The sequence below is a fragment of the Ochotona curzoniae genome, unplaced genomic scaffold (assembly GCF_017591425.1).
Source record: "Ochotona curzoniae isolate NIBS_2020 unplaced genomic scaffold, NIBS_Ocur_1.0 scaffold_4505, whole genome shotgun sequence".
Taxonomy (NCBI): domain Eukaryota; kingdom Metazoa; phylum Chordata; class Mammalia; order Lagomorpha; family Ochotonidae; genus Ochotona; species Ochotona curzoniae.
Genome location: NW_024467118.1, coordinates 56636290 through 56652339, shown reverse-complemented (window position 1 = coordinate 56652339; position 16050 = coordinate 56636290).

Below are 16050 nucleotides of genomic sequence, written 5' to 3'. Positions count from 1 at the left end.
GAAAGCAAAACGCTAAGTGTTCTGTATTTTTTATGTGCTGACTCTGGCAGCCCTGTGCCAGGTCTCTTCTACCTTTCTCAGCCCTCCTGCCCTTTCTGGCCTTCGCCTTGTCATTCCTCTCCATCTGCACCTTGCAGATTCCCCAGGGGCCTCCTGAGGTCTTGCTTGCCTGCTTGTTTCCATATCCTCCACTCAGCCTTTCCATTTTGAAGAGTTAAATTTATGGACAGGGTCTTCCCACTCCGAGAGGGCCAGGCTAAGCTACCTTCTCATTCTTTGGATTGGATCTTTTATCAAATATCTCCTGCAACTTGTCATAACCATGTATTCGAATCTATTTGCTGATCCTAGCAGTGGGAAGTCACTCTGACTCAACAACATCTTGCATGACCAAAACATATATGAAACTGAAAGGAATGCACACACACACATACACACATACAGAGTCTGTTTCAAACTGAAAGGACCCTCTAAGTGTGAAACTACTGTTGCCCACACAACCCACAGATCACCCTGTGTGTCTGCAGGCCATTTACACGGAGGCTACGGCCTCTGCCTTCTTATTCCAGAGCTGCTGTTTCAGTAAATGAGTTGGACTCGACAGAGTACAAGCAGAAAGCAATTATTAGTTTTTTTCTGTGCCAAGTCGAACACTATTCTTTGCTCCTGGATGAAATCCCTGGCAGTCCTATGGAATTAACAAATAGCTTCATTTATCAACTAATAAAAATGTCCGGTTCAATCCCGAACTCAAATTTGTCATACAATTTAAACTCCCTCTTTCCCGCTACGTTGGGCTTGATGGAAAATTAGGCAAAAGCAGTGGGGTGGGGGAGTCATGGTTGACTTCATCACTGTATTCAACCCCCTCCATCAGCACCCCCACTCAGTCTGTCCCCACTGGAACTGGAGAAATATGGGGAAGCAAAGAAGTGCAGAAAAAAAGCTACATTGGTTGTCACTATTTTGTTTGGTTTTAGACTCTTTTTCTTCATTGAAGCCACTTCCTGAGGTTTTGGAGTATTGCTTAACATCCTGGGGTTAACAACACTCTGCAGTTGTTTCCAAGTGGGTAAAGTCTCATCAACCTGCTCAACCACCTCCTACCAGCATAGCCCCTGGTACACCCCTGTGTTGAGTACCTTTGCTGGTCAAACTCTGTGTTATAGAATGATGAGAATTTGTCTCCTTAGACACCTGCAGGTGCATCAGCCTCAGAGTGTTACATTAACAACCATGGATTCATGCTGGGTTGATGGGTGTTTGATCCTATAGGGGTGGAACCTTTAGAAAATGATTGGATTGAGATTGTGAACTGTTAGGGTGCATGCAGAATGGTTTAGGGCCACTATTGTGCTAGCCCTACTTAGACAAGCTGGCACCTACTGGAAGGTGATTCTCAGTTTTGGGAGCCTGCTCCACATTCCAGTATGGGTAGAGCATCATGGTAATGGCCCACTAAACTGTCACAGTCGGAAGACAGCACTGAAGGGTCATTTTTAGTTGGAGAGTGTCTAGGTACCTAGCAGCATAAGATGTTGATTGTGACTTGACAAATTAATCCTTATAGACTTAATAAGTTAATCCTCCACCTGCAGCACCGGCATCCCATATTTGCGCTCCAGTTTATGTCCTGGCTGCTGTCTAGTAACTTAACCACATCAACCAGCACACGACCTTTTTTGCTCATTCATACACCTTGAACTCAGCTCTTTCTGGAGCTCTGGCCCATTATGAGCATGGATTGCATTTTGCTCATCTTTGGAAGCCCTGCATTTAGCTCATGCTCCAAAGACTGTGGAACTGAATCAGAGAAGAGGTAGAGACCTTTCCTGTGCCTTACCGTCATCAGTGCCTCCAGGCTGAGGGTACAGATATCAAATGTCCACCACATTCTAAAGATAGCACTGGTCACGATCAGCTTGAAATCAGACAGAGAAAACTAAGTAGGCCTACCAACCACCCATGCATGTGAGGCAGCTGGGGGCTCTCAGCAGAGAAGCAAGCTTTCTTTGTGCAGAACTAGAGAGAGAGAAGGGGGCACTTCAGCTGTCATTCTTAGAGCTGCAAAACCCTTCAGGACAGGCGAAAAAGGGTCTCTGAGGGTCCCGGAGGACAGCTGCTTTTGAGTTGGGAGGTTGACATCTCATTCCCTGTCACAAGGCCTACAGAACTACCCAAACCTGAGAACCTTCCTCAGCTGTGGCTGGGTGGGACACAGGGAAGTGTTCAGAGAGCTTGATCTGCAGTGGGGTTGGAGGGAACTGGAGCCTGGTTTTCTCCTGCAGCAATTTGAAGGTAGGGAGATGAGAGAGAGAGAGAGAGAAAGAGAAATATGACAGGAGGGCTCCATATCCTCCCAGTTTGTAGAAAAACCTCAACCAGTAGGCTTGCCTGTTCTGCTGGAGGGAAGGAAACCTGGCCATACATTGCCCATGGGTGGGGATGAACAGCCTACAGAGAGGCTATTGAGAACATGTGGCAACTATGGAGAAGGCATTGTCATGCAGTATCTGTGGGAGTGTGGGCTGGAGGGTCAGCTAGGATGCATAACGGAGGAGGTGGTCGACTGCCCCTGCAGGAGTCATCCAGGGTCCCATGGGAAATGTCCACCACAGGTGCATCCGCGATGACAGATGGCACGGCACCTCCCAGAGAAAATCATCGTTAGTAGAATCAGCCTCCTGTCCTGCCCTGGAGGTGACCAGAGCTCTGTTGGCTGTCCCCAAGATGTCACCAAGGCCTGGTAAAGGCAGAGCTGGTTGACAGGCTTAAGGACTGGAGTGGGAGAAGCGCTAAGCTCTTTCCTGATTTCACCCCACCAAGTCCAGCTTGGTAATTGGTTACATAGAGGGCTGTGGGCTGCTGGAAGTGGGGGTGGGCATATGAATGGGGTGAGGGTGGCTGGATGCTATCAAAACCCTGCATTTCTGGAATTGTAAGGTATCTTTTTCTTTTTTTGGAAAACACTTTAATGTTTCTGAAATCTCATACTGCCTAAATCCAAATGTACATTTATTATTCTTTCCCTGAAAATGTTTCTGAATTAACACCACTTTAGCACACATATTGCAACTTAGGACTGAGAGTGTTTTGAGTGATGGAGCTGCATAGAGGCTAGGTGGGTTTTAAAGGGCTCTTGCTTGATTGCAAGTTGAAAGTCACTCTCTGACCTTCACTCTCTAGGGCGTTATGTTGAGCAGCCCAGGTAGGAGTTTAAGCAAAAGACCAGGAGGAGAAGATATGGGATTGGCCAGAGACTGGTGATAAAAACATCAAGAAATCAAACCCAAGTTCTTGGCGAAAGATGTCTGGGAAACGCGGCACACTCCCAGGTCCTGAAATCAGAGGGTCTAATGGGGCCAAGAAGGTAATTGGAAGTTAAGGGCTGGCCCCCAAGATTGTGAATCTGGAGAGACTTTTGAAAGGTGCAGGAGGGAGGGAGAAAAGGGGTGATGGCAATAGGAGCATTTAATTGAATCCTTGAGCAGAAAGGATTGTTAAAATGGCCAAGATGTGGGGACCAGTGCCATGGTATAATAGGCTAAACCTCTGCCTATGGTGTTGGCATCCTGTATGGACCCCAGTTTGTGTCCTGGCTGCTCCACTTCAGATACAGATCCATACTGTGGCCTGGGAAAGCAGCAGAGAATGGCTTGAGTCCTTGCACCTCTGCACCCATGCAGGATAACCTGGAAGAAGTACCTGGTTCCTGGCTTCAAACTGGCTTAGTTCCTAACACTGCAGCCATTTGGGAAGTGAACCAATGAATAGAAGATATCTCTCTCCTCTCCTATCTATAACTTTGCCTGGCAAATTTAAATATTTTTTAAAAAATCAAGATGACACAATCAAACGACAGAAATTTAGTGCAAGGAAAAAATTCACACCTGAGGAAACAAATCCTTTAAGGGCCAAACAATGTGTCCAAAGTTGCATAACTAATAGACAACAGAATAAATCACTTTTTAATTAAATGCTGAAAAGTCTGATTTACAGAGAGAAGGAGAGACAGAAAGATCTTCCATCCACTGGTTCACTCCCCAGGTGGCTGCAATAGTCAGAGCTGAACTGAAGCCAGGAGATTCTTCTGGGTTTCCCACATGGGTACAGGCTTCCAAGGCTTTGGGTCATCTCCTACTGATTTCCCAGGCCACAAGCAGGGATCTGGATGGGAAGCAGAGCAGCCAGGACACAAACCTATGCCCATATGGGATCCTGGCATGTACAAGGTGAGGACTTTAGCCACTAGTCTGCCATGTCTGACCCTAGAATGAATCGCTTCTAATTGGTCTTCAATTTCCTCCCTTAGTGAGACAAAAAAAAAAAAAGCTTTCAAACTGAAAGAGATAGAATGAAGATACTTAGAAGGAAAGTGAAGCTCAAGATGGTGAAGAAATAGAAAACAGATCACTCTGGGTCAGTAATGAGATAGAATGAAGATACTTAGAAGGAAAGTGAAGCTCAAGATGGTGAAGAAATAGAAAACAGATCACTCTGGGTCAGTAATCTTGAGTTCAAATACTCCCACACTTTGAAAACAGTGGTGCCCATTGCCTTCTGCTGATGCTGTACAGTGGTTAGACATTCGGGGCAGCATGGTGCCCAGGCAGTTACTCCATAGGACCAGTGTTATGCAAAACAGAACCGTCTGCCCCATGCCGCTGTCTCTGTTACTTTAGCTTCCAGCTCCCCAGTGCATGTGCAACATTACAGTCCCTAAAGACCCTTATTATAGTCTGTGTGATATTGTGGGGACCATGATCTCCCAAATGTCCAAAAAGCGAGTTTTAAAAAGATACATGGGTATAAGTGCTTACTGAGAAAATTCTGGAAGTGAGTATGAGACAGAAGAATTGGGGCTTCTGAGAAGGTAAGAATCTGAGTATACAAAAACCCATTGTGCGAGACTAACCTTGCTTTCTTTTCCATAACACCAGCATCCTAGCATGTAAGAAATCAGATAGAGTAAAGTAATAGATGGAGTGACTTAAAAACCAGCTGACATATACAAGTTTAGTGAAGTAAAGTTGGTCAAATTCTTATTAAAAATCCCATACCCAAGGATAATTGGCCACTTTGTGAATGGATATTGACATATCACTGTTCAGAGGAAAGGGGGCATTTATTTATTTTATTTTCATCAAAATTCTTATTAATACGGTCTGGTGTGATGGTTCAGTGACTAAATCCTCACCTTGTATGCACCAGGATCCAATATGGGTACCAGTTTGTGCCCTAGCTGTTCCACTTCCCACCCAGCTCCCTGCTTGTGGCCTGGGAAAGCGGTAGAGGATGACCCAAAGGCTTGGTACCCTGCACCCACGTGGGAGACCCGGAGGAGGCTCCTGCCTTCAGGTGAGATCAGCTCTGACTGCTGCATACATTTGGCATGTGAACCAGCAGACATAAGATCCTTTTCTCTGTCTCTCCTTGTCTAAATCTGCCTTTTCAATAAAAATAATAATTAAAAAATCTTATTGATGATTGGGAGCAATAGGAAACATCAATTGAGTAATGTAACATTTCTGAAGAGGCCATTATTTGGGTTAACAATGCAAATGATCCTTTTTAGTGAGTAGGAGTAGTTTCTTTCCTTGCTCACGAACAATAGCAATTCATAGAATACTTTCATTTACGTTCTCAATCCTGTTTGGGGGACTGGCGAAGGGAGCTCCCATTGGGGATTCCACTTCTGATTGTCCCAGATGTTCTGCTGGTATACTATTGATACTGGGTTGTAGTGCTAAAATTTTGGTGAAGTTTAAAGAATCATCTAATCATTTGCAGTGTTATTTTTGGTTGGTTCTTCTAGTGAAACATTCTGGGTCCTTCAAGGCTGCTAAGCAAGCTGCTTTCTACTCTCTGAACTTGGTCTACTTTATTGATTTCTCCTTTAAGATGAGCTCATTGACCATTAACTCCAATATTCCAGCTAAATTTTCATAATCCACAAGCACACTGATCTCTAGCTTTATCTAGAAACAAGTCTACTAAAATGTGGATTTGCTGCTCCTCCCACAACAAGATGATGTAAAATTTCCAGCAATTTCCTTTTATGTAAGCACCAACCCTTGTTCACTGTTGTCATCATTACCAAGGACAAAATAATGCCACATCTTCCAGGAGGGACTTTTAGCATAATTGTGAATTTGAGACAGCCATTGTGGTGTGCTGGGTTAAGTCTCTGCTTATAACACCAGCATGCCATGTAAGTGCTGGTTCAGGTCCCAGCTGTTATACTTCCAACAGCTTTCTGCTAATGTACCGGGGAAAACAGAAGATGGCCCAAGTGCTGGACATTTGTCACCTATGTAGAAGATCTGGGTGCAGTTCAAATCTCCTGCCTTTGGACTGGTCCACCCTTGGGCCCTTGCAGTCATTTGGGGGAGTGAAGCAGTAGATAGAAGATTGATTGCTCTCTGATGCTTTCTCCACCTCTCTATGTCTTCCTCCCTCTGTTACTCATTCTACCTTTCAAATAAATAAGTCTTTAAAAAATTCTGAATTAATGCCTAGAATCATAAGATGACAATCATTGTACCCTTTATACACTTGTTGTCCTGCGATGTCAGGGGCTTCTCTGCCCTTTGTCCACTAGCAGAGGTGAATTTGGGAGGACGTGGAGTCTATCTATTCTCTGGAATGTCCATGGCCCCTGGAGCCAGACTGTCTGGCTTCCAACTCCAGCTCTGTGTGTGATGCTGGAAGTGCTTCCAGTCTCCCTTCTGTAAGGTGGTGGTCCCAATAACACTGTGGCAGCAAGTGAAGGAGATCACACCAGGCAAGTCTAGGGTGTACTAAAGAGTCTTTATTAACCAAGCTTGGTGATGGAGGTGAAATCAGCAAATTAAAGATCACCGTGGCAATCCAATCTGAATCAAAACCATGAACTCCAGCTGTTAAACTGAATACCTATGTCCCAACTTTCCCAGCAATAAAGATTATCCTAAGAGACATGTAGCAAACAACCTGGACATACTTAGAAAGCTTCAAACATTCACTTTTCCCTGGCTTCTCTGCCCATATTCCGTTACTGCTAGGTCTCACCTCTCCTGGAACGCTTGAAAGTACACAAATTAGAAATACAAAGCATCTTAGCATTAGCATCTTTGCTGACTCACCAAGCCGTGAACAGAGGGTGAAGAATACAGACATACGTGGGCCATGTTCAGGGTCTACCTCTGTCCTCGGAGTCTGTCCTCAGGAAGTTAGAGAGAAAGCAGGTACTGGGCTAAGAGTCAGTGCATGAGCGTGACAGAAACACGTGACCAAAAGAGTGAGCCCCTCCCCATTATGGGCCTTTATGGGGGCTTGAGAAGGGAGAGGTTATGCAACAGCACAATACCAATCCCCTTCAGGTTCCACGTGATGATAACTAAGCGTCATTTGACTCACAGGCAAGCAGAAAGGATTACATAGGTGGGGAGGTGTGGCTTCCAAACTCGTGACCCTGAACTAGCTTCCTAAGACCATAACAACACATTCCTTAGGGAATGACATACAACAGGAATGACATACCTCTCTCTCTCTCAATAAAATTGAAATACATATAACCAGTTGCTGACCACTCCCCTCCACTTCTCCATACTCCTTCCTGGCCTGCCCTAATCAATCTCCTCTCATCATTCATCTCAAGGGAAGGCCACTAGCAACTTCCCTGTGAAAACCTGTCAGGCTTCAACTTCTGTGATTTATTCAATGCATTGATATGCAAGAACTTGCTCCTTTCATGGGAGATGTGTTCTTAGTATGGTTTCTGTTGCTAAAAAAAAAAAAATGGGTAATTGGTAAAGAAAAGGAGTTTGTTTCTCACAGCCCCAGTGCTGGGCTTCCTTTCTGCATGAGAGGTTCTCCCTGCTGTATTACAATACGAGAGGGCCATCACTTGGTAAGGCAGAGCAGGCATGTGCTAGCTCCAGCGTCTCTCTTGCTTCTTAAAAAGTCACAGCATCATGTTGCCCCACCCGACAATGTCTTCTCATCCTGACTGCCGGCCAACAGTCACACTGGACAAACACCATTACCTATGAATTGGGGATCTTACCATTTCCAACATTCGAACTTTTAAATGGACACACTGGAACAGTATCCCATGACCTCTGGAACAGAGCACATCCTGGTTTTGTTTCTACCTTGTGAGTTACATCTTTCTGTTCTAGACACTGGCATGCCCCAGAGCTCAGCTCTTTCCACCCATGCTCAAGACCCTGTTCCTCTGCCTGGTATTGTAACATCAAACACCCTAGACACCCGTCTTAATATTTCTAGCCTGGACTCCCATGAGCTACAGAGTAATCCAATGCCTACCTCAAGTTCCCAACTCACGTAGGTCATAAAGAATTCAGCCTTAATAATGTATAACGTGTAGCAATGAAGATGCTTGCAAACAAATTGGGAGTATCTGGGTTTCCATGCCAGATCTATCCCCTGACTCCAGCTTCCTTTGCTGCACATCTTGGAAGGCAGTAGGTGATGGTGGTAATGACTGGGTCCCTGCTACCCACTTTGAAGATCTTGCCTTCCTGGCTTCCAGCTTCAGCCTGCATCCACTCCCCCCAGTCCTCACCTTGCCTAGCCCTGTTGTTATGGGCATTTGGGGAGTGAACCAATGGATGGGCGATCTCTCTCTTTATCTCTTCCAAACAAATCAGTTATAATATGTATATAGCAGTGTTGAGGAGGCAGGGGGAATGTATATTATATTTCTCTTCCAAATTAATCAGTTATATACTATATTCTATATAACATATAACATATATTATGACTGATTAATTTGAAAGATATATATATATCCAGATGCTGACCACTTCCATCCACTTCTGCTGAGTCTGTGCTGCAGGAAAGACTGGTTGAAGACAGGATGGATAGATAGCATTGAAAACACAGGAAGCCCTCCATGAGTTATTGCTGAATGCATCAAAGGAAAGCATGAATGACACAACTTGAAAAATAAAGAGCTATGCATTGGATGAATGACAGGTGGAAAAGAATTTCTAAGGAACTTTCAAGGAGAAAGCACTCAGGCACACTTGCTGAATGAGTGAAATAACACATTGAGACCAGGAGCTACACACAGCAAGCCTTGTCCACATTTTTGCATTTACTATTCAGGGGTAAGAACTCAATTACCCAGACATGCGCCTGTCCCTTATGCTCACAAAAAGATCAAAGAGGCCCCTAATTGAACACTGAGGACAAGGAGGAGAGAAAGATGCAGAGTTAGCAGGTGTAGGAAGCTCATCCCTGATGGTCCCTAGGGGCTCCCAGGAAGTCCTAGGGCAGGGCAGTGGAAATGGGGACATCCTGGGGGGTGGAGCTGGAGGTATGAGGGGGTTCACCACCCCTTTCATGCCTATGCTCCTGGGACCTCCCCAGCTCTCAGGAATCTTAGGTACGTGAGGTCTAACAGCATCATCTGCCCTCCAGGTTGCACCATTTCCTTATCCCACGAACCCCTTGCCTTGCAGGTAGGACTCAGCACAGGGTGAGGAAACAGCACTCACCGTGTAAACACATCCTTTTGGTCTCAGTCCTAGTGGATGCAATGGTGCCCATCAAGGGGCTAACCTCGAAACTCCAAACGTGTGTGTGTACCTGCACTGTTTGCATTAGTAACACATGTTAGGACCACCCTGAGGCTCTGTCAGCTATTTGCTTCTTGGTGTGAAGCAGTTCACAGAGCTTTCCCTTTCCAAATGCCTCCTTGCTGGCAATTTGAACTCCAGAGCGAGAGTTTTGCTTGGGATGGAAGAAAGATCGAGGCGTGGGAGAAACATTATAGCCCAGTCGGCAGCAGACGAACAGGGGAGGCATTTTTGCACATAGAACAGCCTCAGAATGAGAGAGTCTAGGGGAGGCAGAGGGAATCAAATGTACATTTCTTCCAAATGAAAACCAGGCTGCATCCATATTGACTGCGGTCACTCTGGGAGGGCAGGGAAATCAACTCTCTCCCAGGGTGAGGGTTTGATGCTAATTCAGCTGGGCAGCGGGAACCCAAGGGAAGCCTTTATGTCAACCGAGCCTCTAAACTCCCTTTTTGCTTCTCCCTCCCTGGATGGATCTCACTTTACAAGGCTATGTCAATACTCAAACCATCCAACTGCAGCATCTACGTGTGCAGTTCCCTGAGGTCTGGAATTGGCATTGGTGTAGTAAATAAACGCACAGGCCTGGCAGCCAGCGCCCTCCTCACATGGCCCTGGCATTAATTTTATTGGTTTGGCATGTCAGCCCAGCTGGCTTCACTGGATCAGTCACCCTGTGGTCTTCATTGCTTTAACTCTGTAGCCAGAAAGGTGATATGGGGAGACCGCTCTCCCCTTAAGACCAGGGGGCGAGGCCTTGCCCAGAGCGCTAGATATGGAATAAAACTCCTCCAGCAGCCTCACCCAGGGAAACCTGAAAGTTAATAAATTAGGGAGCTTATTAATAATCTTTATTTATAGCTTCTTGGTTATTTGCTGGGCAGTCTGCAAGGCCAAGAAAACAAAACAAAACAAAAAAGAATGATAAATTGCTAGGGCTGCTTGGTGACCTGTGAAATGTATTCAGAATCTCAGGGTCTGTGCCCATTTGGAGCCTGCAGGGATGTAAAGTCATCAATGTGAGGCATTGCTGGCCCTTTGCTTCTTCAGCAGTTCCCCAGCCCAGCAGCCCTCTACCTACTCCCCTCTTTTTTATAAGATTTATTTATGTTTATCATAAAGGCATATTTACAGAGAGAAATAGAGACAGAGAGAAAGAGCTTCCATTTGTTGATTCACTTCCCAAATATTTGCAATGGCCAGAGCTGAACCTATCCATAGCTGGGACCCAGGAGCTTCTCCCAGGTTTCCCACAACGGTGCATGGTCTCAAGGCTTTGGGCCATCCTATGCTTCTTTTTCAAGGTCACAAGGAGGGAGCTGGATAGAAAGTGGAGCAGCCAGGATACGAATTGGCACCCATATGGGATCCCAGCATGTGCAAGGTGAGGATTTAACCAGTTGAGCCATTGTGCTGGGCCTTGCTCTCTACCTTTAAGCCACCCTCCATATAGTCCTGAGCCCTCAGTACCACTGAGAAGACTATTCCATCCCTGGCTGACTTGACCTGTTAGAAAACTCTGCAGCTGGCAGCTTGGATTGACAACAAACCCAATTTAAAAGCACAGGAGGAATAATCCCAAGTGCTCCTGCTTGGGTTCTTGCTGTGGGTAGTCACCACTGACAAAAACGAAATTCCATATCCATGACAGTGGCTCCTGACCCTGCATGAGCCACTGTGAGTGGTTCCCTAGCCAAGACCTCGTGATTGGCTGGCAATGCTACTGCTAAAACAGGTGTGATGATGCAGTGCTGGCTATGAGCTAGCATTCTGTGTGTGCTGACGCTTGATGTGGATCATTTCTTTATCATAGCAGCCCAGTAAGGAGGATGACACTGCCTCCATTTGGCAGGTGACAAGACTGAGAGCTCAGGGGGACAGTGAGTCACCAGCAGAGCTGAGCTGAACCCCAGGGCTTTGCTTTCCACACTCACGCTTTGCCCATGATGTCTGCTCTGGAGTGGCCCTGGTCTTCAATGGAACTGGACTGAGGAGACAGAAGTCAATGGGAGAGCTCTCAGCCAATCAGGCAAATGAAACCGGTTCAAGGTCATTCCCTCCTGATTTCTCATCAAAGTAGTGAAAATGTGACTCCAACTGGCAATGTCTCAAAAGAGTTTCTTGGGAAACATGAATAACAACAAGAGACATTTCCAGATTCTTCATGATGTTCTGTGATGTTCCTGCTTTACTTTGTTCAGAAATGTGGTAGAACAACACTGTCCCAGGATCCCAGAGTTGGCGAGCGTGCTGCAGATCTCCTTTCTGGTGCAGGCTCCCCCCAACGTGTCTATTGGGGGAAGATCAGAAGACTGGAAGAGCAATCCTACAGTGAGGGAATTGAGGGTTGTGTATGTGGTTGGCAATCCTGGGAGAGTTGCTTTTGTTATGCAGTCACTTTGGGAAATATAAGAAACTGTCTTGGAAGGATTTGAGGAGTGGAAGGATGAATTGAACCAACTCAACAAAGTTCTATGGAGTCCCGATAGTCATGGCTCCCATTTCCCAGACCAACCCTGCTGTGTAGCTCCCTGCTAGCTAGGACTACATGGGACTGAGAAGACAGTCAACCCTTTCAAAACCACTGAGAAGTCTCCTGATTAGCTGCTATCTGCCAACACCATCTCTCCCTTGCTCGTAAATTAATCGTCATCTCTAAGCTCCAATTTTCTTATCTGCAAAAGGAGGATAACAAATGCACTCACCTAGTAGCCTTATTGTATGGACTGTGTAAGATAATCTTAGAAACTGGTTCAGAGAATATTCTAGCACATAACAAGCACCAAAGAACTAAAGCCTATTATCATGCTTATCACTCTACCCAGGTCAAAGTTAGAGAGAGATTCCAGGCACACTTCTAGAACAAGAGGAAGCTTTGTGTTGTATTTCCATTTGTCTTTAAATCACCTTTTCTGCCTGCGTTCTTGTAATTCAAGCTATGGTTCTTGCTAAGGTTGAATTTAATTTTCAGGTGTGACCCCAGACCAGTATGGAGAGGACAGGGAAAGGAGAAGGGGAGAAAATAAATCAGGTCTTGAGGGAATTTTACCTTGTTTCCTAGATACTTAAGCTTAAAGAGAATAATTCAGCAATGCTCTCTCCTAGGAAGAAACCCGGAGTTTCCAGTTAGTTTTATCAATGACCTATCATTGATTGAGGATTTCCAATGCATAATTCCTGTGTACATTCTTGCCTTTAATTCTCACAATCAGGATTTGAAGTAGGCTAATTTGGCCCCTTCTCAAGACATTCTCCCTGAGATTACCTACTGGGAAGCAGCAAAACTAGGATTTGAACCCATTTTTATCATGCTCCAAGGCCTGAGCTCTTAACCACCGAGTATCCCACAAGTTCATTGAAACATCAGTGGATTTGTGTCTGTCAAGTCTCAGGTCAATGAAACTTGAAGGACAAAGTAGCAGTGTGTCACTACCCATAGACTTGTCCCAGATAATGATGGGGTCACTGAACAAATTTCTCTATGAGCAGCCCCTTTACAAAAGGGCATAACCACAAGATAGCTGAAGGAACCAATCTGGCCAGTTTATGGAATCAGTTATCATTATTGTCACTATGATTTTCTTTGGGAGGCAGAGAGACTGAGACTTCCTATTGGCTGTTTTACTCCCCAAATGCCTAGGATGCTGGGGCTCAATTGAGGTCTCCCATGTGAGTATCAGATGCCCAACAATTGGAGCCATCACCTGCATGGTGTGCATTAGCAGGGAACAGGAGCCTGAGCAAAATTACAGTTTGAATTCAGGTATTCTAATATGGGATATAAGCATCCCTCAAATGGTTTTTCACTGACTGCAACAGGTGCCTGCCTAACAGGGGAATCCATGTCCAATGGAGTGGTTCACTGAGGGAGACTTTGAACAGGTCAGAACTGAGAGGTTTGTCCCCAGCGACATGAAGGATAGCCAGGCAGCCTCTTGGTTGCCTTTGGATGGGATGGATCTGCTCCCAACATCATCCCAGAATTCAGGGCAAGTGGGGCAGGGACCAGTCTCCACCTGTCCTTGAAACTATACCAAATGAAAGTGACCAAAAATAATAATAATAACATTGCATAGATCAAACACCATCTTGTCTAACCTTCGATTTAGTACAAATCAAATCTCTTGAAAATTTTTATTTAAGGTGATATAAAGCCTAAGTGTTCACAAAAGTGCTTAAAGCTATATGACATAATCCCAGGGGCTGAAGCTGAGTTAGGGTGAAGCCTCACTGGAAACAGAACTTTTTACTTGGTAATACAAGAGTTTAGGAGAGGGTAAGTTCTCACATGGAGCCATGATTAGAGCAGAGAGCAGATTCATCACAGATGCCCCAGCAGGGATGTAGTCTGATAAATGACCCGGTGAAAGAAGGTTCTAGCAGCACAGGATAAATGTTGGGAAGGGTCCCTGATGTGACAATGCTTTTATTCTTAATGTTCTTGTTTCCAGTAGGTTCTTCTCATTTTTCCCCCCACTTCTCCAAACCAGGCCACTGTTGTAGCACAGTTGGTTAAGCTACTACCTATGACACCAGCATCCCATATGAGCATAGATTGAAGACTAGGCTATATTGCACTTCTGATTCACCTTTCCACTGAGACAACTGGGAAAACAGCAGTGCCCAAGTACTTGGGTCTCTGCCACTTGCGTGTGAGACAAAATGGTATTGCAGGCTCCTTCTTTCAGCCTGGCCTAACCCTGACTATTGTGGCTATTTGGGGACTGAACCAACAGATGGACAACCCCTTCCTGCTCCTTCTCTCTCTCTCTCACCACACACATGCACACATACCCTCACTCTGTAACTTGGTATTTCAAATAAATAAATCTTATCTTTAAAAGTTCTCTAAACCAGATGTATTGAGATAAAGAACTGGGAAAAGAAGTGAACACGAATAAACACCTTTGGAAGAGTAGTCAGGATGCCCAGGAATGTGGTGTTAAGGGAGGCCCTGAATGCTGATGTCAACATGTGGACAGCTGGTTCAACCATGTCTCTGTCAGTGGGTTAAATCATGATGACATGGGAGTCATCCTCAGCTCTCCCTATATGAAAATCACTTTGTAATTTTTCATTCAACAAACACATCCTGGGCATCTGTTCTTTCCCAGGCACCTTGGCAGGTACTGATGATTCTGTACCACTGAAACATTACATTATCCTCAAGAACGACACTTACTAGTAGAGAAAATGAATAATCCCCATAGCTGTACTATGACATATGTCACAGTGGAGGCTTGGAGATCCTGGGGGCAGTGAGGGCTAGCATCTGAATCAGGCAGAGGGAGGCGACACCAGAACTGAGTAAGAAGAACAGTAGCCTTGTGACATCAGTAGGTGGGGCATTATGAACATATGTGATCACATGGCCCACTGAAGCCATGTTGCAATGTGAGGAGCTATGAGCATGTGCTAGGTTGACATGAAGCTTACCTGGAAGAGACTTGCAGGCAATGGCACTCCTGGCCTGAGTGCAGAAAGCCTTGTGTGTCATTCTAAACTTTGGCTCACCTTGAAGATGATGGAGAGCTCTCAAAGGGTGTTAGTAGGGTGATGACTGATGCATTTGTGTTTCATGAAGAACTCCCTAGCTATAGGATGAAGCATGGATGGAGGAGAGATGATAATGGAAACAGGTGGACAAGATGGCAGTGGTCACTGACCATGGCTGGCATCCTTATCTGCCCTGTGAATCAGTTGTTAGAACCACAAGAGTGAGCATCACCCAAAGTCACAAACGTCATCTCTCAGTCTAAGACCTTGGAATCTCCTTGTGCCTTCAATGTCTTTATTCCCCCTTCACCTTTGACGATGAGTCTTATTAGCCCACATTTGAGTTGGATGTCAGGGCACAGAATCTACTTGGGAAATTCCTCTTCGAAGGCTCCTTGATACCTGGCTCCTTTATCTACTGACAACCACTGTCATGTTTGGGAGGTCGTTTTGGGGTCTGATGCTCAGTGTGTATACTTTTTTCTTTCTGAGAACCCTCAGCATCTTCTGTTTGTTCCCACACCCTGAAACTGACAGTGGTGTGAATCTGTTTTCACTGGTTGACTGGTACCAGAGAAGTTGCGCTTGTCGATTTGAAAGTGCAAGTTTTTTACTTCTGGGATATATTTCCCAATGGTTTAATGGGTTGTCTCCTGCTTTTTGTTTTTCTTTATCTAGACTTCTTTTTATTTGCATGTTCAGTCTTCCACCTCAGTAGCTCATAACCACTTTCCTACACCACAGATTTTCTGCCCCATTTTTTCCTTTCCTATCTTCAGGAGTTATGTTTTGGTATTATGTTATAGCTTTTTATTGCTTTCTGCATTTCTATGAAGTGATTTTTTAAGTTTTTAAAAATTATGCACAGCTCATTCTGCTTTCTAAAGGATCCCTCTTTTTATTTTTCTAAAGCATCGTTATTTTGCTTCTTGACTGAAGCAATGATTCTTAGCTCCCTAAAGGT